Here is a 15,781-nt window from a genome sequence, read left to right as displayed (position 1 = left end):
ATCAAAGTGAAATTTTTTCCAAACCTCTTTTTCAGCATGGATTAAGGTCAGCCCATCTTCATAGAGGTGTTCCTTCCCTTTTAGTGCATAATACCTTGGCCAGGTTATTGGCCTATATACCATGACTGTTTAGTCTCCAATATAAGGCCATAGGTTTTATTGTCTTAGATAGAAGAAGGTTTCCAGGAAATCTGGGACACTACAAAAAGACCAGATATAAAAATAACAGGAATAGAGGAAGGGGAAGAAACACAGGTCAAAGGCACAGAAAATATTTTCAATCGAATTATAGAAGAAAATGTCCCAAACCTAAAGAAAGACATGCATATCAAGGTACAAGGAGCACACAGAACACCAAATGGACTAGACCAAAAAAGAAAGTCCCCTTGGTACATGATCATCAAAACACTAAATGTCTAGAACAAAGAAAGCATTTTAAAAATTTCAAGGTAAAAAGATCAATTTGGGGACTGGGTTTAAAAGAAAGACCAAGTAATATATAAGGGCAGAAGTGTCAGAATTACCCCTTTCTTCTGAGTGGAGACTCTGAAAACCAGAAGGGCTTGGACAAACATGCTAATATAATTGTGAATTTATGTGATGACTGTCATTTTTTATTTATTTTTTCTATCCTCAGTTCTTCCTGTATTATTCCCCTTGGGGTAGGGAGAGATGTGAGACTGTATTATGCCATTATCACCAGAATTTTAGGTGAAAGGAAAAGGAAATTGGGATTTCATTCCTGGGTTTCTTAATTTCATTAATAATAGCCTTTAAGAAGTGATCAAATGGAAGCTGAAAGATTACTTTATTAGAGTTCAAAAGAAAAACATACCAGAATAGGCAATCTATAAATCTCAGCAGTTTCTCAAAGGAGGGCAATCAAAAAGAGCCATGACCTTGAGTTAAGCCAGCATGGAATTGCTCAAACAGTGGCAGACAGCCCCATGGTGTGGTGTGGGCCTTTAGTGATAGGCTAAAGAATGCCAAGCAGTGGGGTAAACGTGCTTAAAGCAGAGATCCAAAGAATAATTCAGAGCACCATGGTGTGCTCAGCAAGAGCCTTGCTACAGGGAGGGAATCTGGGAAGGAAAAGTTGAGTATTTCAGCACAGGGATAATTTCTCTGACCCTCTCTTTGGCATGCCTTAAGGAGAGCCCACCTTCCAAGTGGTGGTCCTTCCTCTTTGGGGCATAATCTCCTGACAAGGTGATTGACCCATGTGACCTGAACATTAAATCTCCAGTCAGGACAGACATTCCACTGTCTTAGATACAATGAGTTTTCCTTTAATTAACTTCTATGTCACTGAAGAAGTAAACACGAAGTCATTTAGAAACAGATCCTAGGTTAGAAATCCCAACCATTTTTGGCATCTATGACAGCTGGAGAGGAGAGTGTTTCCAGGTAGCCCAAGGACATTCCTGTCTTCTGGCCATATGAAGTGTTTTCTTTAGTGTCTTTCTACTGAAAATGGCATAACCAACTTGTGCCCCCCTCATCCTCATCTTTCCCTCTGGAGAGTATATTTCATGTTTCTACAAAGGTGTATGAGCCATAGTAGATATGTCAGTGGGGGCTGAATGTATCTGTCTTCTTAAAGCTGAACATTTGGTAAGAGAGTTGGGGAACCCCTCCAGATGGACATGTTGAATAAATTGCAGAAGGACATCAGTAGTTGCAATTTTACCACAGGTGTCAGGAGGAAGGACATCCTTGACTGGAGATGGAAAGAGATGTGAGGTGAGGTAAAGTCATGACCTTGACACATCCTAGGCAGGGAGGGAGGAGAAGTAAATACAGAAGATATTTTGAAATGTTTTAGTCAAAGCCTTCGAATCTGGTGATGGGATCACTAGAGCATCCATCCATTCGGCTCTTAAATAGTTTTGACCCCTAAGGCTGAGACTATTTAGCTAAGAGGTCCTATGATGTCTCAACATCTGAGAATTCCCCAATTTCCTCATGATTCAAGAAAATTCATTGTATGTACATTTTGGTTTGAATGAGAATGTCTGCCATAGGCTCATCTACTTGAAAACTTGGCCTACAGTTAGTGGAATTGTTAGGGAATGTATAGGTGGTCCCGACATGTTGGTGGAGGTGTGTCATTTGAGGTAGACTTTGTGGTTTCAAAAGATTTCTGCCATTCCAAGTGTGAATCACTTTGACATTTTGGTGTGGATCAAGATGTGAGTTCTCAGCTGCTCCTTTACTCCGCCATCACACACTCTAATCCTCTAAGACCATGAGCCAAATTAACTCTTTCTTTATCAATAAGAAAGCAGGCTTCACAGTTGGTGGAGAGCAAGTCAGAGAGATCCACTTGCCTCTGCTTCTTGAGTACTGGAACTGATTTAGGCTGAGACCACCACATCTGGCCCAATACATGTAGTTTTCAGCTCAGTAGGAACCAATGAAATAAAGGTTCTATGAGATAAAATGCAAGCATCAATATGTTCTGGTCAAACTCTAAAGACTTCTAAAAAGCAGAAATAATATTTTTGATGTTGGATCCAAAAGTGTTGGTCAAGTGTAGAGGGATGTATGAATTCTATAAAAAACAAGCTCACCTGGTGCCACTGCCTGGATGCCTCCCAAACAGATCAGGCCAATCAACTGTCTCACCCACTCAAAGGGCCTGATCCAGTTGGTGACCCCTCAGCCATTGGTTCATATTTCATGTGTTTCCGTTCATTTGGCTATTTGTCTCTGTGCTTTATCAGACCTTGGTCTCAACAATTCTCGCTCACATAAACCCTCCTCATTCTCGCTAATTGGACTCCCAGAGATCCACCTGGGGCCTAGTCATGGATCTCTGCATCCAGATCCCTCAGTAGTTGGATGAGGTTTCTAGCATGACAATTAGGGTGTTTGGCCATCCCATCACCAGAGTAGGTCAGTTTGGACTGACTCTCGACCATTGCCAGGAGTCTGTTGTGGGGGTATCTTTGTGGATTTCTGTGGGCCTCTCTAGCACTTTGTTTCTTCCTATTCTCATGTGGTCTTCATTTACCATGGTCTTCTATTCCTTGTTCTCCCTCTCTGTTGTTGATCCAGCTTTTGCACGAGTCGGCTGTTTGAAACCTGGGGCCTATGCAGGGTCCCTTGGCTCGGCCTGGGAGGAGGGGACTGGACCTACCTAGACTGAGTCCACCAGGTTGATCTCAGTCTGTGGGGAAGGCTTTGCCCTGGAGGAGATTGGAATGGGGGGTGGATTGGGGGGAAGGTGAGGGGAGCGGGAGGGGGAAGAACAAGAGAATCTGTGGCTGATATGTAGAACTGAATTGTATTGCAAAATAAAAATTTAAAAAAAAACAAGCTCACAATGACAAGAATTCCACCTGCCCAGCCATAGAAAGATGGAGAGTCTCCCGAGGGGTGAAGGCTTTCCACTGAACTCAGTCACTGCAGAAACACAGCTCTGAACCCCCTGTCAAGGAAGACCCCTGTGTCTATCTATTTTCCTGAAACAGAATTCAACAAAGTAATCATCTTTCAGATAATATCTACAGAGCTCTGTGCAGGAAGTTTTCAATACAGGTGAGTCCAGGATGCCAGTGTTCATAAAAGGGTAGGTGTCTTGCCCTGATATCCCTCAGAAAGACCATTACAATGTCACCTTTTAGTGGCAGCATCTGCATGGTTAGAGTTTGGGTTGCCTCCAAGGAGGTACAAGTTTTATTCCCATAGCAATCACCACAAACAACTAATGGTGGTTACTAAGGAACAGCTGGGCAGAAGTTAGAAAAGGTTTGCATGTTTCATTTGTGATAATCTATGTTTGGAAATGATGTTATATTAGTTATGGAAATGTGTGCTTAGGGATGGATCAAGGGATGTATTTATGGTATTACCTGTGGGGTGGTGTACTTTGCACAGTGTAAGTAAATTGGTTGCAACAAACTGTGTTTGGTCCTAGATTTTGGCACCAAAACATGAGTTTTGCAACTCTGGGGAAAGGTGTCCTGACTACCTGGGGAGTCAGGCAACACCTTGTGCTGCTTATGACAGCTCTCGATGGCTGAAGCTGCAAGGAGACAGTTCAGCCCTGGAGGGCCAGGTATCCAGGACATCTCAAGCTGCTCAGAACAACAGCTCTGCACTGAAGGTATCCCGGACACCTGGAGCTGTTTAGCACAGGTCTGATGGCTGGAACTTCAAGGACACAGTTCAGCCCTGGAGGGCCAGGTATCCAGGACATCTCAAGCTGCTCAGTACAACAACTCTGCCTTGAAGGTGTCCCAGTCACCTGGAGCTGTTTAGTGCAGCTCTGCTGGCTGGAACTGCAAAGAAGAAGCCCAACCCTGGAAGGGAAATTTTTCTGACTTCTCAGGAACGTCAGGCCTGAAACTGCTTCAGCTGGGAAGCGTATCCTGACTATTTGGGAAAGTCAAGGTATACCTGGTGTGATGGGGGATGGTCTCCCACAGGATATAGCAATCCTATTCCTCTCCTAGAGAGCTGCTACAGCTGAGCTTTGCTCAACTCCCACTTCAGGGGGCTTTCTAGCAGAGCTCTGCTTCTCTGGCCTAAGATGTTGCTTCTTTTGCTTCATTCTGCAAAAGGGAAACCCCTGCAGAAATGTAGCAATCTCCTCTAGTTCCAGAGAAAATTGTTACTTTTCAGCTCTCTCTCTTGCTCTGTCCACTGAAGGAAGTCTCAGCAAAGATCTTCTGTTCAGCTCCTCCTTACTCTGCTCTTTCAGCTCTCCCTTGTTTTGTCCACTGAGAGACTTCTGAGCAAGGATCTTCTCTATGCCAGTGAATGAAGATCTTCACACCCAAAACTCTTTTGAGAAAGAAATTTATTTGAGGAGGAGGATTCCAAGAGAGTAGCTACCTCTACCAGGGTGGAGAGAACAGCCTTTTTCTAACTGACCAGGCAGAGCAGTTTACACAGGAAGTCTTGGGGTGGAGTCAACCAGGATTTGACTTGGGGCCCAGGGTTCTACTGTCCTGCTCTGTGATTGGTTGATTTCACAAGTCAGTTGGCCAGGGGCAGAGATGGCTCTGATCTGACTGAGCCAAACTGTGTTTCTTTCTGCCCTGATCTGAGCCATCTTTCCCTAGTTCTGGGCTCCAGGGTCAGGATGGGGTTCTTTAGCTAGCCCTTTTTCTCTACACACAGTACTGTTTCAATCCTCCAAAACCAGGCTGAAGATAAGACCTTTTATACGGACCACCATTGTGTGAGCTTGGGTCTAGTATATGCTATGCAGGTCCTACATTCTTCTACATGTGGCCTGGGACTGTTTACTCTGTCACTACAGACCCATAGAAGCATGTGTTTCCTCCAGCAGATTCTGTGAGTTATTTCAGTGTTCACTTATCTGTATGTGGATCTCAGGCTTGTTTTCTGAGATACTCATGTATCCTCTGACACTACAGAGGCCTAATATATTGCCACTGTACAGAGAATCTGCTGTATAAGTAAGTAATCCTGGGAAAACTGGAAAGGATATGCATTAGGCAATCACAACAAAGATAGAGTACTAGGTATGGGTGGGTGTGTGTCTGCACTTCTAGCATGTAGAAAGCAAGGGAAAGAGGAATCACATCCTAAGGCTCACCTTTCCTTTATAATTTCAAATTCAATTCCAGTGATACCAGACATGGCTGCTGATCCCCTTGGCCATATCTAGATTCTGGATATACCTCAGCACTGTCACCTGACTCAGTGTGAAGTCAGAGAACCATATTACATCACTCACCTCCACAGTTCTGCTGGGACCCTTGGGGGCACCAGCCAGACACTGTGAGGTCACAGATCCATGACTCTCCACTTCACAACTGGCCTCCCAGGTCTGAATAGAATCCATGGATCTCATATCCTGAGGTCAGAAGCAGTACTAAATGTTGATTCTCGCACTGTGCAATCTGCTGACACTTTTGTGAGTCTGGAGCTGTGCCCTTAGCAGCAAATCAGGGGTCACTTTAGATACCACATCCAGGAATCAGTCTGTGGGGGTTTTGCAAGCAGCTGAAAATAGATCTACCACATGACCCTGCTACATCATTCTTGGGCATAGGCCCAAAGGACTCTATTTTCTGTTACAGAGACATAACACCCATGCTTATCCCCACTCTGTTGACAATAGCGAGGGAGTGGAACAGTCTAGATATCCATCAACTGACAAGTGGATGATGGAAATGTGGTGCATTTACACAAAGGAAACATAGTCACTCAAAAAGACAAAATGTAATCATGAAACTTCCAGGGAAATGAAGGAAAATAGAGAATATTATGTAAGCAAGATTCGGGAAGATATATGGGGCTTGCTTGCTTTCATATGCATACCCTAATTTCTAATTTTTATGTGAGTTTATTTTTGTGTGGTGAGTATGCCTCACTGCCAGGAAACTAGAAAGGAGCCCAGCCAAGGTGGAGAATGGGAGAGTAAAGAGAAAATGGTGGGAAGGATAATAAAAAGTGTGACAGTGTGATATTAAAGTGCAAAGGGGGAATCACTGGGAGAGGAAAGTGAAGCAGGGACAAAGGGCAGGGAGATGATGGATGTGGGGAGGGTCAACCAAGACTGTTTGAAAATGCCATAAGGAAGTGGCTGCTTTGTACACTAACTTCAAAAGCCAAGAGTTGAACAAACTTGTCAGAATCACTATTCATCATGCACAGTTTTCAGAATGAGAACCATCTAACTCCAACCAGAAGGGCTCTTAGCAAAAGAATAGAGAAGAGTACCACAGAGCACAGGCTGCTCTTGCAGTGGACCTGGGTTTGACTCCCAGTACCTATGTTAGGGAGCTGGCTCTGAAAGAACTGTCGCCCTCCTCTGGCCACAGTGGGCACTACACTCACATGTACACATAAAATATATTAATAGTAGTCATTGGATCAGATGTATAGAATACACACAGGTGTATTAACAGATACATACTGATGGAGAAACAGTGTTTGTAAAGCAGTACATTGTAGGAGCAGGAGAATAGAAAATTCAGTGTAGAAGAGAGTTACAGAAGAGGCACAGTCCATGGGAGGCTGTTTGGTACCAAGTGGGAGGTGCTAGAAAATTGATAAGGGGATTTCTGAGAGGGCTCCATGGGTTGAGGCACTTGCTGTGGATGATCTGAGTTCAATCCCTGGGACCCACATAGTGGACAGAGAAAACTGACTCCTGAAAGATGTCCTCTGACCTCCACACATGGGCCATGCTGTGTGTGCACATGCACACACACACATACACACACACACACACACACAGAGATACACAGACACACACACACACACACACACACACACAGCAAATAAAATGTAATAAGAAAAGCTTAAACATCCTTTTATAAAGATTTTTTTATTGTTTTTAGTTCATATGTGTTTACATGCAGTGTCCTGAGAGGCCAGAAGAGGGCATCAGATGCCCTGAGACTGGAGTTACAGATGATTGTGAGCCACTATGAGGGTGCTGGGAATCAAACCAGGGTATTGTGCAAGACCTGCAAGTGCTCTTAACCACTGAGCCATTTCTCCAGCCCCAAAAGACAGTTTAGAGACAGAGAAGCTGGGCAATATATACACTGATGTAACTGGTACTGGTAAGTCAACCAATGAGACCAAATTAGCATATCATACAATGGAGGTTCAAAATCTAATTATGAGTAACCATATTAATTTGTGGAAGAAAATAGAGAAGAATAATTAAATTTCAGAGTAGGAAAGATCATCATAAAGGATAAGATTAATCCAATGTATCACATTACGTTTTAAAAAAATTCTACATTCTAGATACCATAGACAATATATAGAAAAACCCAATTCTTAGAAAAATTTAAGTATCCACATATTAGGCAAATAATTTGTATTTATATATACATCATACATAGACAGTCAAGCTCATAAATGTTTTTCTATATATATAAATTATATATAATTATTCTATGTTTTATAACTTTAAGTATATTCTATTTAAATAGACCTTAATTTATTTTGTCTTTTACTGAATCTAATATTATGTATGTTTATTCATATATTATGTATATACTTTATGTACATTTATTTATGTATTTATGTATATACTGATGTACAGTCAAGTTAAATCTCCATATTTAGGAGACAGAAACACATGTTAACTCCCCCCATTATCATAACCACCATCATCCTTTCCATTCCTGTCATCTTCATCATCATCCTCTCCATCTCCATCCTCCTCATCAACACCATCATATTCATTAAAATATCCATTTCCCACAGGAGGAAGTTCAGCTATTGCAGGTAGCCACAGAGATCACCTCCAGTTAGGACCCGAGAAGTGAACCACCCTTCATCTCTTCAGAATCCCCCAGCACCCATCAGACACTTTAATTCATTACTAACTATGACTATTTATCTACAATTGTGTGTGTATGTCGGCTTCTGACGTGTCACATATGTGGAAGTCAGAGGACAGCTTGGGACTTGGTTCTCTCTGTCCACCTTTATGACAGCTCTGGGAATCCAACTCAACCTGTGAGTTTTGCACAGTGGATGCTCAACCTACTGAAATGCCTCCCCAGGCCTTAAGATAAGAATTAAAGAAAGAAGAGAAGGAGTCAGGGAGGGAAGGCTTAAATAGAGGGAGGGGAAACTGTCATCATAATATATTGTATGGGAACAGAGTCTACTTTCAATAAAAGGAAACAAGTGAAAAATTATTTTTTTTTTTAATGTATGAAAGTTTGCTTGAATAGGTGTATGTGCACCACACACATGCCTGGTACCGTGAGTGGTCAGAAGAGGGCATTGAATCCCCTGGAACCTGAACCACAGATGTCTGTGAGCCACATGTAGGTACTGTGAACTGAACCCAGGTCTTTTGTGAGAGTAACAAGAACTCTTACCCGCTCAGTCATCTCTCCAAGGCTGGTATTAATAACCACTGGGTAATATTTAGACAGAAATGGAAAATAAAACCTAATAAAGGCCAATCCATTCAAATACATACCAATTGGATGAATATTTTGTTCTTTTAAGGCAGTATTTGAAAGACTTACCAAGGAAAGACCAATACTTGGAGAGAATCCCATCTTAATTCAATGTATTGAACTTTGACCATACAAAGACATGATCCCAGATGATGTATTAACATCTCACCTTTCACTTCCATTCATAACTTACTCAGAGCTTCACAACTTGGTCAGGCTTGCACACTGTCTTGCCGATGCTGGGAAATCATCAGCCATATTATCCTTTATACACATTTTTTGCTGCAAATATTTTCGTTTTCACACCTTTTCAACAATATCTTTTCCTGGGTCCTGATTCCTTTTTGTTTTTTCCTTTCATCATATGATGAAACAGAGCAAAATAATGAATTAAGTTAAAAGGAAAGTTGGCTCCAAACTTGATGTGTAATATCATAGCAATATATTAATATCTCTAGTGTACACAGTGTTCAGATATGAAGTGTTGTATATTCCCCTGCAAACACCATATACAACAGGTCACTCAACAATATTTTCTGCATTGTACAGTCCAGGAAATGCTCTCACATCTGCATGCTTGTGGTCTCCTTTGAGGAATAATAGCAGATAGATCAAAGCAAAATATCAACCAATTGAAGTTGACAACATCCAACAGAAAAACAAGGAAAAGCCCTGATAAAATGTCATCTTGAGGCAATGGCTGAGGAGTTTTAGACATATGTCCCCTCTATCCTGTAGGTGGATGAGCAGCACATTACTGTTTCTATTGTAGACATCATTATATCTAGAGATAGACAATAGCCCCCTCTCCTTGAAACAGTGTTCCCCTCGGTTGTTATGAAGGGCATGATGCCGTTCTTCTTGGCCTGTTTTACTGTTTACATTGGTGCTTGTCACAGAATCAGAGCCCATCCTGACTCAGGGAAGGGATGTTAGAGGATTGTGGAAACCAAGTGTTTGTGCCTCAACTGAGTAGACCAAACCCCATCTCCTGAGCCTGATTCTCAGTGAGCTCACAGAGCACCTGGCAGTGCACACACAAAAGACTTTAGATCCTCCATGAAGTGGAAGGCTGCAAATGATGACTCTTTGTAGATGACTAGTGATTATACAAGGAAACAGCTGTGTGTGCTGTACATGTGTATTATTCTGGACAGAAGATTTATATTCTGAGAAAGACAGGATGGACCCTATACACCTGAGAATATCTAATTTCCTCATGCTTCATCAAAAGTAAGTTTACACACACACACACACACACACACACACACACACACACACACAAACTATATATTATCACTATGTAGCCAACAAATGAATCAACACTTGCAGGGCATATTACCTTCACATTTGGTCTTTGGTAAGGAGATGTGCTCTTCCTTGTCTGTTCATGGTTGTTGCTGCTGCTGAGAGAATCCTGCTGCAGTATATGGCATAGTTAAGGTGAGATAGATTTATTTTATCATCTTATATATTCTGTGACGTATACCATGGTTGTTCTAACCAGAATATGATTATTTTGTGGTTCACCCTTTATTCCTAAATGAATACCCACCATTAACTAAAAACAGTAATATTAAAAATTATAACTGTACCCGTATCGGGCAACAGAGTATAACATAGGACACAGGCAAATAAAGAGGGAAAAAATGAAATGAGTCTATCAGGCAACTAGGAGCTTTGTTTTGATTTTCAATGACGAAAAGTAAAATATCATGCGATGAATCCCAGAAATGAAGCTTCTAAAGTTTTATGGATATTTGTCCATCTAGAAAAATTTCTTTAGTGAGAGATAACGAATGTTTACCTGGATATGTGAGTAACAGTCTATCATTGCACATTTTTCCTACCTAACATGCCAGCATTTAAGATAAACATATGTTCAGTAAAGACACAAAAAAGAAGCAGGGCATATTAATATTGTCGGGGTGCTTTATATGGGTCGAGGTCCTAGACTCTAGGACAAGCACACATCACTATTTTCAATTGTAAAATTCATGTCTGCCTATTAAAAATTAAATGCCAATATATATGAGTAGATAACATTTCTATAATTTGTTCAAACAACAAATATAAATGTGTTTGGACATATAGCAGGTAAGGGAAAATGTACAAGAATGTGGATATAGGGGCTGGAGAGATAGCTTAGAGGTTAAGAGCACCAACTGCGAATTCAGGGGTCCTGAGTTCAATTCCCAGCAACCACATGGTGGCTCACAATTATCTATAATGAGGTCTGGTGCCCTCCTCTGGTGAGCAGACTTACATGCAAACGGAATACTGTATACATAATAAGTAAAGAAAATTTTTTAAAAAGAAAAAAGATATGGATGCACAGTATGCATACAATACGAGTTCTAATACAATATATGAACACATTAATATCCTAGGACTGTTGTGAATATTTATAAGATGACTACTGTATTTTTACATTCTGCTTTCTCTCACTAGTTAATATATCTTCTTTCTCTCTTAGGGTGCAGATACAGTATTGTGAGACTGGGTCTCCTTGTCACAATTTGGCCTGGATCTCACTCTGCAGGCTGACATGTCATTGATTACATTGCAATCCTCCTGGCTCAGTCTCCCCAGTGCTGGAATAAGTTTAGTGAGTCAACATGTCTGGTTTATGAGGAAGGATTTTCAAACAACTTTTACTTAATAGAGTGTGTACGGCTGTTAGTAAAGCTGTCTTCTATGTTTGTCATGTTGACTGTGGTTTTCAGCCATTGAAGAGCACAGACCAGGGATCCTTAGGATCCCTAAAGATCAACAGGAAGGGGGAAATGGTGGGTAAGCCTGCAGTCAAAGCTTCACCTACATGCCTCAACCAGATGTGATAGTCCATTAAAAAAGTGTGAAAGATTATACAAATTATAACTAGGAGGTACAGGGCAACAAATGTGACCACCAGCATGAGGATGGTGTGGGCTGCTCTAGTCTCAGCATGGCCTCGGTGGTTCTGATTGGCAGTGAGGATGTGCTATGTTTCCTGGTGATGTCTATGGAGGAGAAGCACCATGGAGACACTGGTCCAGACCATGATGCTGATGAATGTGACATCATGGGAAAAACACAAGATGACAATGCCTGCACTGAATCCAGATGTGGAGCAAACCCACTTGCTTATACTGTTAGTGTCATTGCCTGTGCTCTGTGGACCACTGATTTTGATTGGAATGTAGACATTATTTAAGACACTGAACAACCAACAACTGTAACAAGAATAACTCAAGACATCAGGGGTTCTTCCTCGGAGCATCAGCCTACCCCAGGGACCAGGAACAAGAGTGACAAACTGATAGATGCCCAGGACACAGGTGGAGCACATGTTTGTGCTTCGAGCCACCAGGCGAATGAAGAACTCAATTTTGCATTACAGGTTAGTTTAAGGATTCCTTGGAACGAAAACCATGATGTTGCTTGGAAATGCAGTGACAAGGAGAATGAATTCATTGGCCAAAGCCAAGTTGGCAATAATGACCTGTGTGGGCCTCAGTTGAGAGCTAGTAAATATGGGAGAGAAATTATGGACAAACAGAAAAATGTTGGCTAGAGTCCCAATTCTGACCTGGGAAAGCAGGAGCATCTGGAGAACCAATTCATCAGTGGTTTTTGAGCTTTACCCTGAGATGTCATTGAGAGGACTTCTGTGCAGGCTGGAGTGATGTCCAGGAGGAATATTGCAGTCTTCAAGACACTTCTCAATGGTCTGAGCATAATGAAAGTTTTGAGTCTTACCGCTCTATGAAGGGAGACACTATGGTATCACAGTACTGGAGCTTGTCCTGGAGAACACTGCATAGACAACTCAGACTATTATTTTGTACTTCATGTACTTTCCCTCACCTCATGATGGAAGTATATTAGTGATACAACCGTATCATTCTTGGTCAACATGACACCCATTGTAACACAGTATGGCATAAAAACATATGAACATTGAACATTGGAACACATTTTTTTTATCTTTTGAATGCAACATTTTCCCTCAATGATAAAAAGTGTTAAGAAATACAAATTGGAGGTTGGAGAGATGGCTCTTCACAAAACTCATGTTCAAATCCAGCATCCACATGGTCCTTAACATCCATCTGTAACATCAGTTCTCTAAAATGAATGCCCTCTCATGGTTTTTGTGGCACTGCACAAATGTGGTGCCAGACATACAGGCAGTTAAAACACTATAAGCATTAAGTAAAATTACTATATCTTAAATGAATAAGAATACAAATTTATAATTCATAAAATCATGTAAGAAAAGTAAGTAGCAAAACAAGAACCAATCAGCTTTAGACAAAATTTTATACAGATCATCAAAGTGATAGAAGAGAAAATACTTTAAAAAATGACCCAGTTTTCTGATTACAAATATGAACCTCAGTTTAGACTTGTATATCTTTATATACATAAGCAACCTCAAAAGTTCTACAAAGGAACTCCTCTGGCAGATAAACACCTTATCTGGATACAAGACTAACTCCAGAAATCAGTAGCCCTCCTACATGAAAATGAAAAATGGGTTGAGAGAAAAGCAAGGAAACAACACTCTTCACAACAGCCACAAGTAATATAAAATATCTTATTGCAGTTCTAACCAAGCAAGTGAAAGACCTGTATGAGGAGAACTTCAAGTGTTTGAAGAAAGAAATTGGAGAAGATATCAGAAGATGGAAATATCTCACATGCTCATGAATTGGTAGGATTAACATAACAAAAATGGCCATCCTACCAAAAACAATCTACAGATTGAATGCAATCACCATTAAAATCCCAACACAATCCATCATAGACCTTGAAAGAACAAAAAAATGGGAAGCAATCAGTAAACCCCTTGAAAGCCAAGAGAAAGCAATTAAACAAGTGAGGGAAACAGCTCAAGATTTCAAAACTGAAATGGAGTCAATAAAGAAGACACAAACTGAGGGAATGCTGGAAGTGGAAAATCTGAGTAAATGAACAGAAACTAAAGATGCAAGTATAACCAACAGAATGCAAGAGATTAAATTGCGATCTCTGGTGTTGAAGATACAGTAGAGGAAATAGATTCATTAGTTAAAGAAAACACTATAGCCAACAAAGTCATGACCCAAAATGTCCAGGAAACTGGGGACACCATGAAGGACCAAACCTAAGAATAATAGGGATAGAAGAAGAAGAATACCAACTCAAAGGCACAGAAAATATATTCAACAAAATTATAGAAGAAAACATTTCCAATCTTGCTGTGGGATGGTCTGTATGTCAAGTGTGTTCCTGATTGGTCAATAAATAAATCACTGATTGGCCAGTGGCTAGGCAGGAAGTATAGGCGGGACAAGGAGGAGAATAAAGCTGGGAAGAGGAAGGCTGACTCAGAGACACTGCCAGCAGCCACGATGACAAACAGCATGTGGAGATGTCGGTAAGCCACGAGGAACATGGCAAGGTATAGATTTATAGAAATGGGTTAATTTAAGATATAACAACAGTTAACAAGAAGCCTGCCACTGCCATACAGTTTGTAACCAATATAAGTCTCTGTGTTTACTTGGTTGGGTCTGAGCGGCTGTGGGACTGGCAGGTAAGAGAGACTTGTCCTGACTGTGGGTCAGGCAGGAAAACTCTAGCTACACAACCTAAAAAAAGAAATGCCTATAAAAATACAAGAAGGTTACAGAACACCAAATAGACTGGATCCAAAAAAGTACCCTTGACACATAATAATCAAACCACTAAACATACAGAATAAAGAAAAAAAAATATTAAGAGCTGCAAAGGAAAAAGCTAAGTAACATATAAAGGCAGACCCATAAGAATAACACCTGACCTCTCAATGGAGACTCTAAAAGCCAGAAGGTCCTGGACAGATGTCATACAGATACTAAGAGACCATGGATGCCAACCTAGACTATTATACCTAGCAAAACCCTCTATCAATATAGACGGAGTAAACAAAGTATTCCATGATAAAACCAGGTTTAAACAATATCTTTCCACAAATCCAGCCCTACAGAAATCACTTGAAGGAAAAATCCAACCTAAGGAAGTTAGATACATCCATGAAAACACAGGCAGTAGATAGTCCCACACCAACAAATAACAAAGAAGGGAAACATATAACACTACCACCAAAAAAAATTGAAATTAACAAACACTGGTCATTAATATCCATTATTATCAATGGTCTCAAATCACCTATAAAAAGACACAGGCTAACAGAATGAATACAAAAACAAGATTCATCCTGTATCTGCTGCATACAAGAAACACACCTCAACTTCAAAGCAGACACTACCTCAGAATAAAAAGCTGGGAGTAGACTTTCCAATCAAATGGATTTAAGAAGCAAGCTGGTGTAGCTATCCTAATAATCTAATAAAAATGACTTCAAACTAAAATCAATCGAAACAGATCGGGAAGGACATTACATATTTATCACAGCGAAAATCTGACAAGATGAAGTCTCAATTCTGAATATTTATGCCCCAAATAAAAGGGCACCTACATTTGTAAAAGAAACATTACTAAAGCTTAAATAGCACATCAAACTCCATACACTAGTAGTGGGAGATTTCAACACCCCACTCTCACCAATGGACAGGTGTGCCAGACAGAAACTTAACAGAGAAATAAGGGAACTAACAGACATTATGACTACAAAGGACTTACTAGATATCTACAGAATATTCCACCCTAACACAAAAGAGTATACCTTCTTTTCAGCACCCTATGGAACCTTCTCCAAAATCGACCACATGCATGGTCACAAAGCAAATGTCAACAGATTAAAAAAAAAACTGAAATAACCTCCTGTATCTTATCGGACCACCATGGCTTAAAGTTAGATTTCAACAACAACAAAAATTACAGGAAGCCTACAA

At 40.7% G+C, this 15,781-nt stretch overlaps 1 pseudogene; it reads right to left on the bottom strand.

The window, feature by feature from the left end:
- Positions 1-11,640: 11,640 nt before the first annotated feature.
- Positions 11,641-12,772, bottom strand: LOC131901335 (vomeronasal type-1 receptor 1-like; annotated as a pseudogene).
- Between the last annotated feature and the right edge of the window lie 3,009 nt (positions 12,773-15,781).

Source organism: Peromyscus eremicus, unplaced genomic scaffold (assembly GCF_949786415.1).
Source record: "Peromyscus eremicus unplaced genomic scaffold, PerEre_H2_v1 PerEre#2#unplaced_72, whole genome shotgun sequence".
Classification (NCBI taxonomy): domain Eukaryota; kingdom Metazoa; phylum Chordata; class Mammalia; order Rodentia; family Cricetidae; genus Peromyscus; species Peromyscus eremicus.
This window is presented reverse-complemented; position numbering and strand designations above follow the sequence as displayed.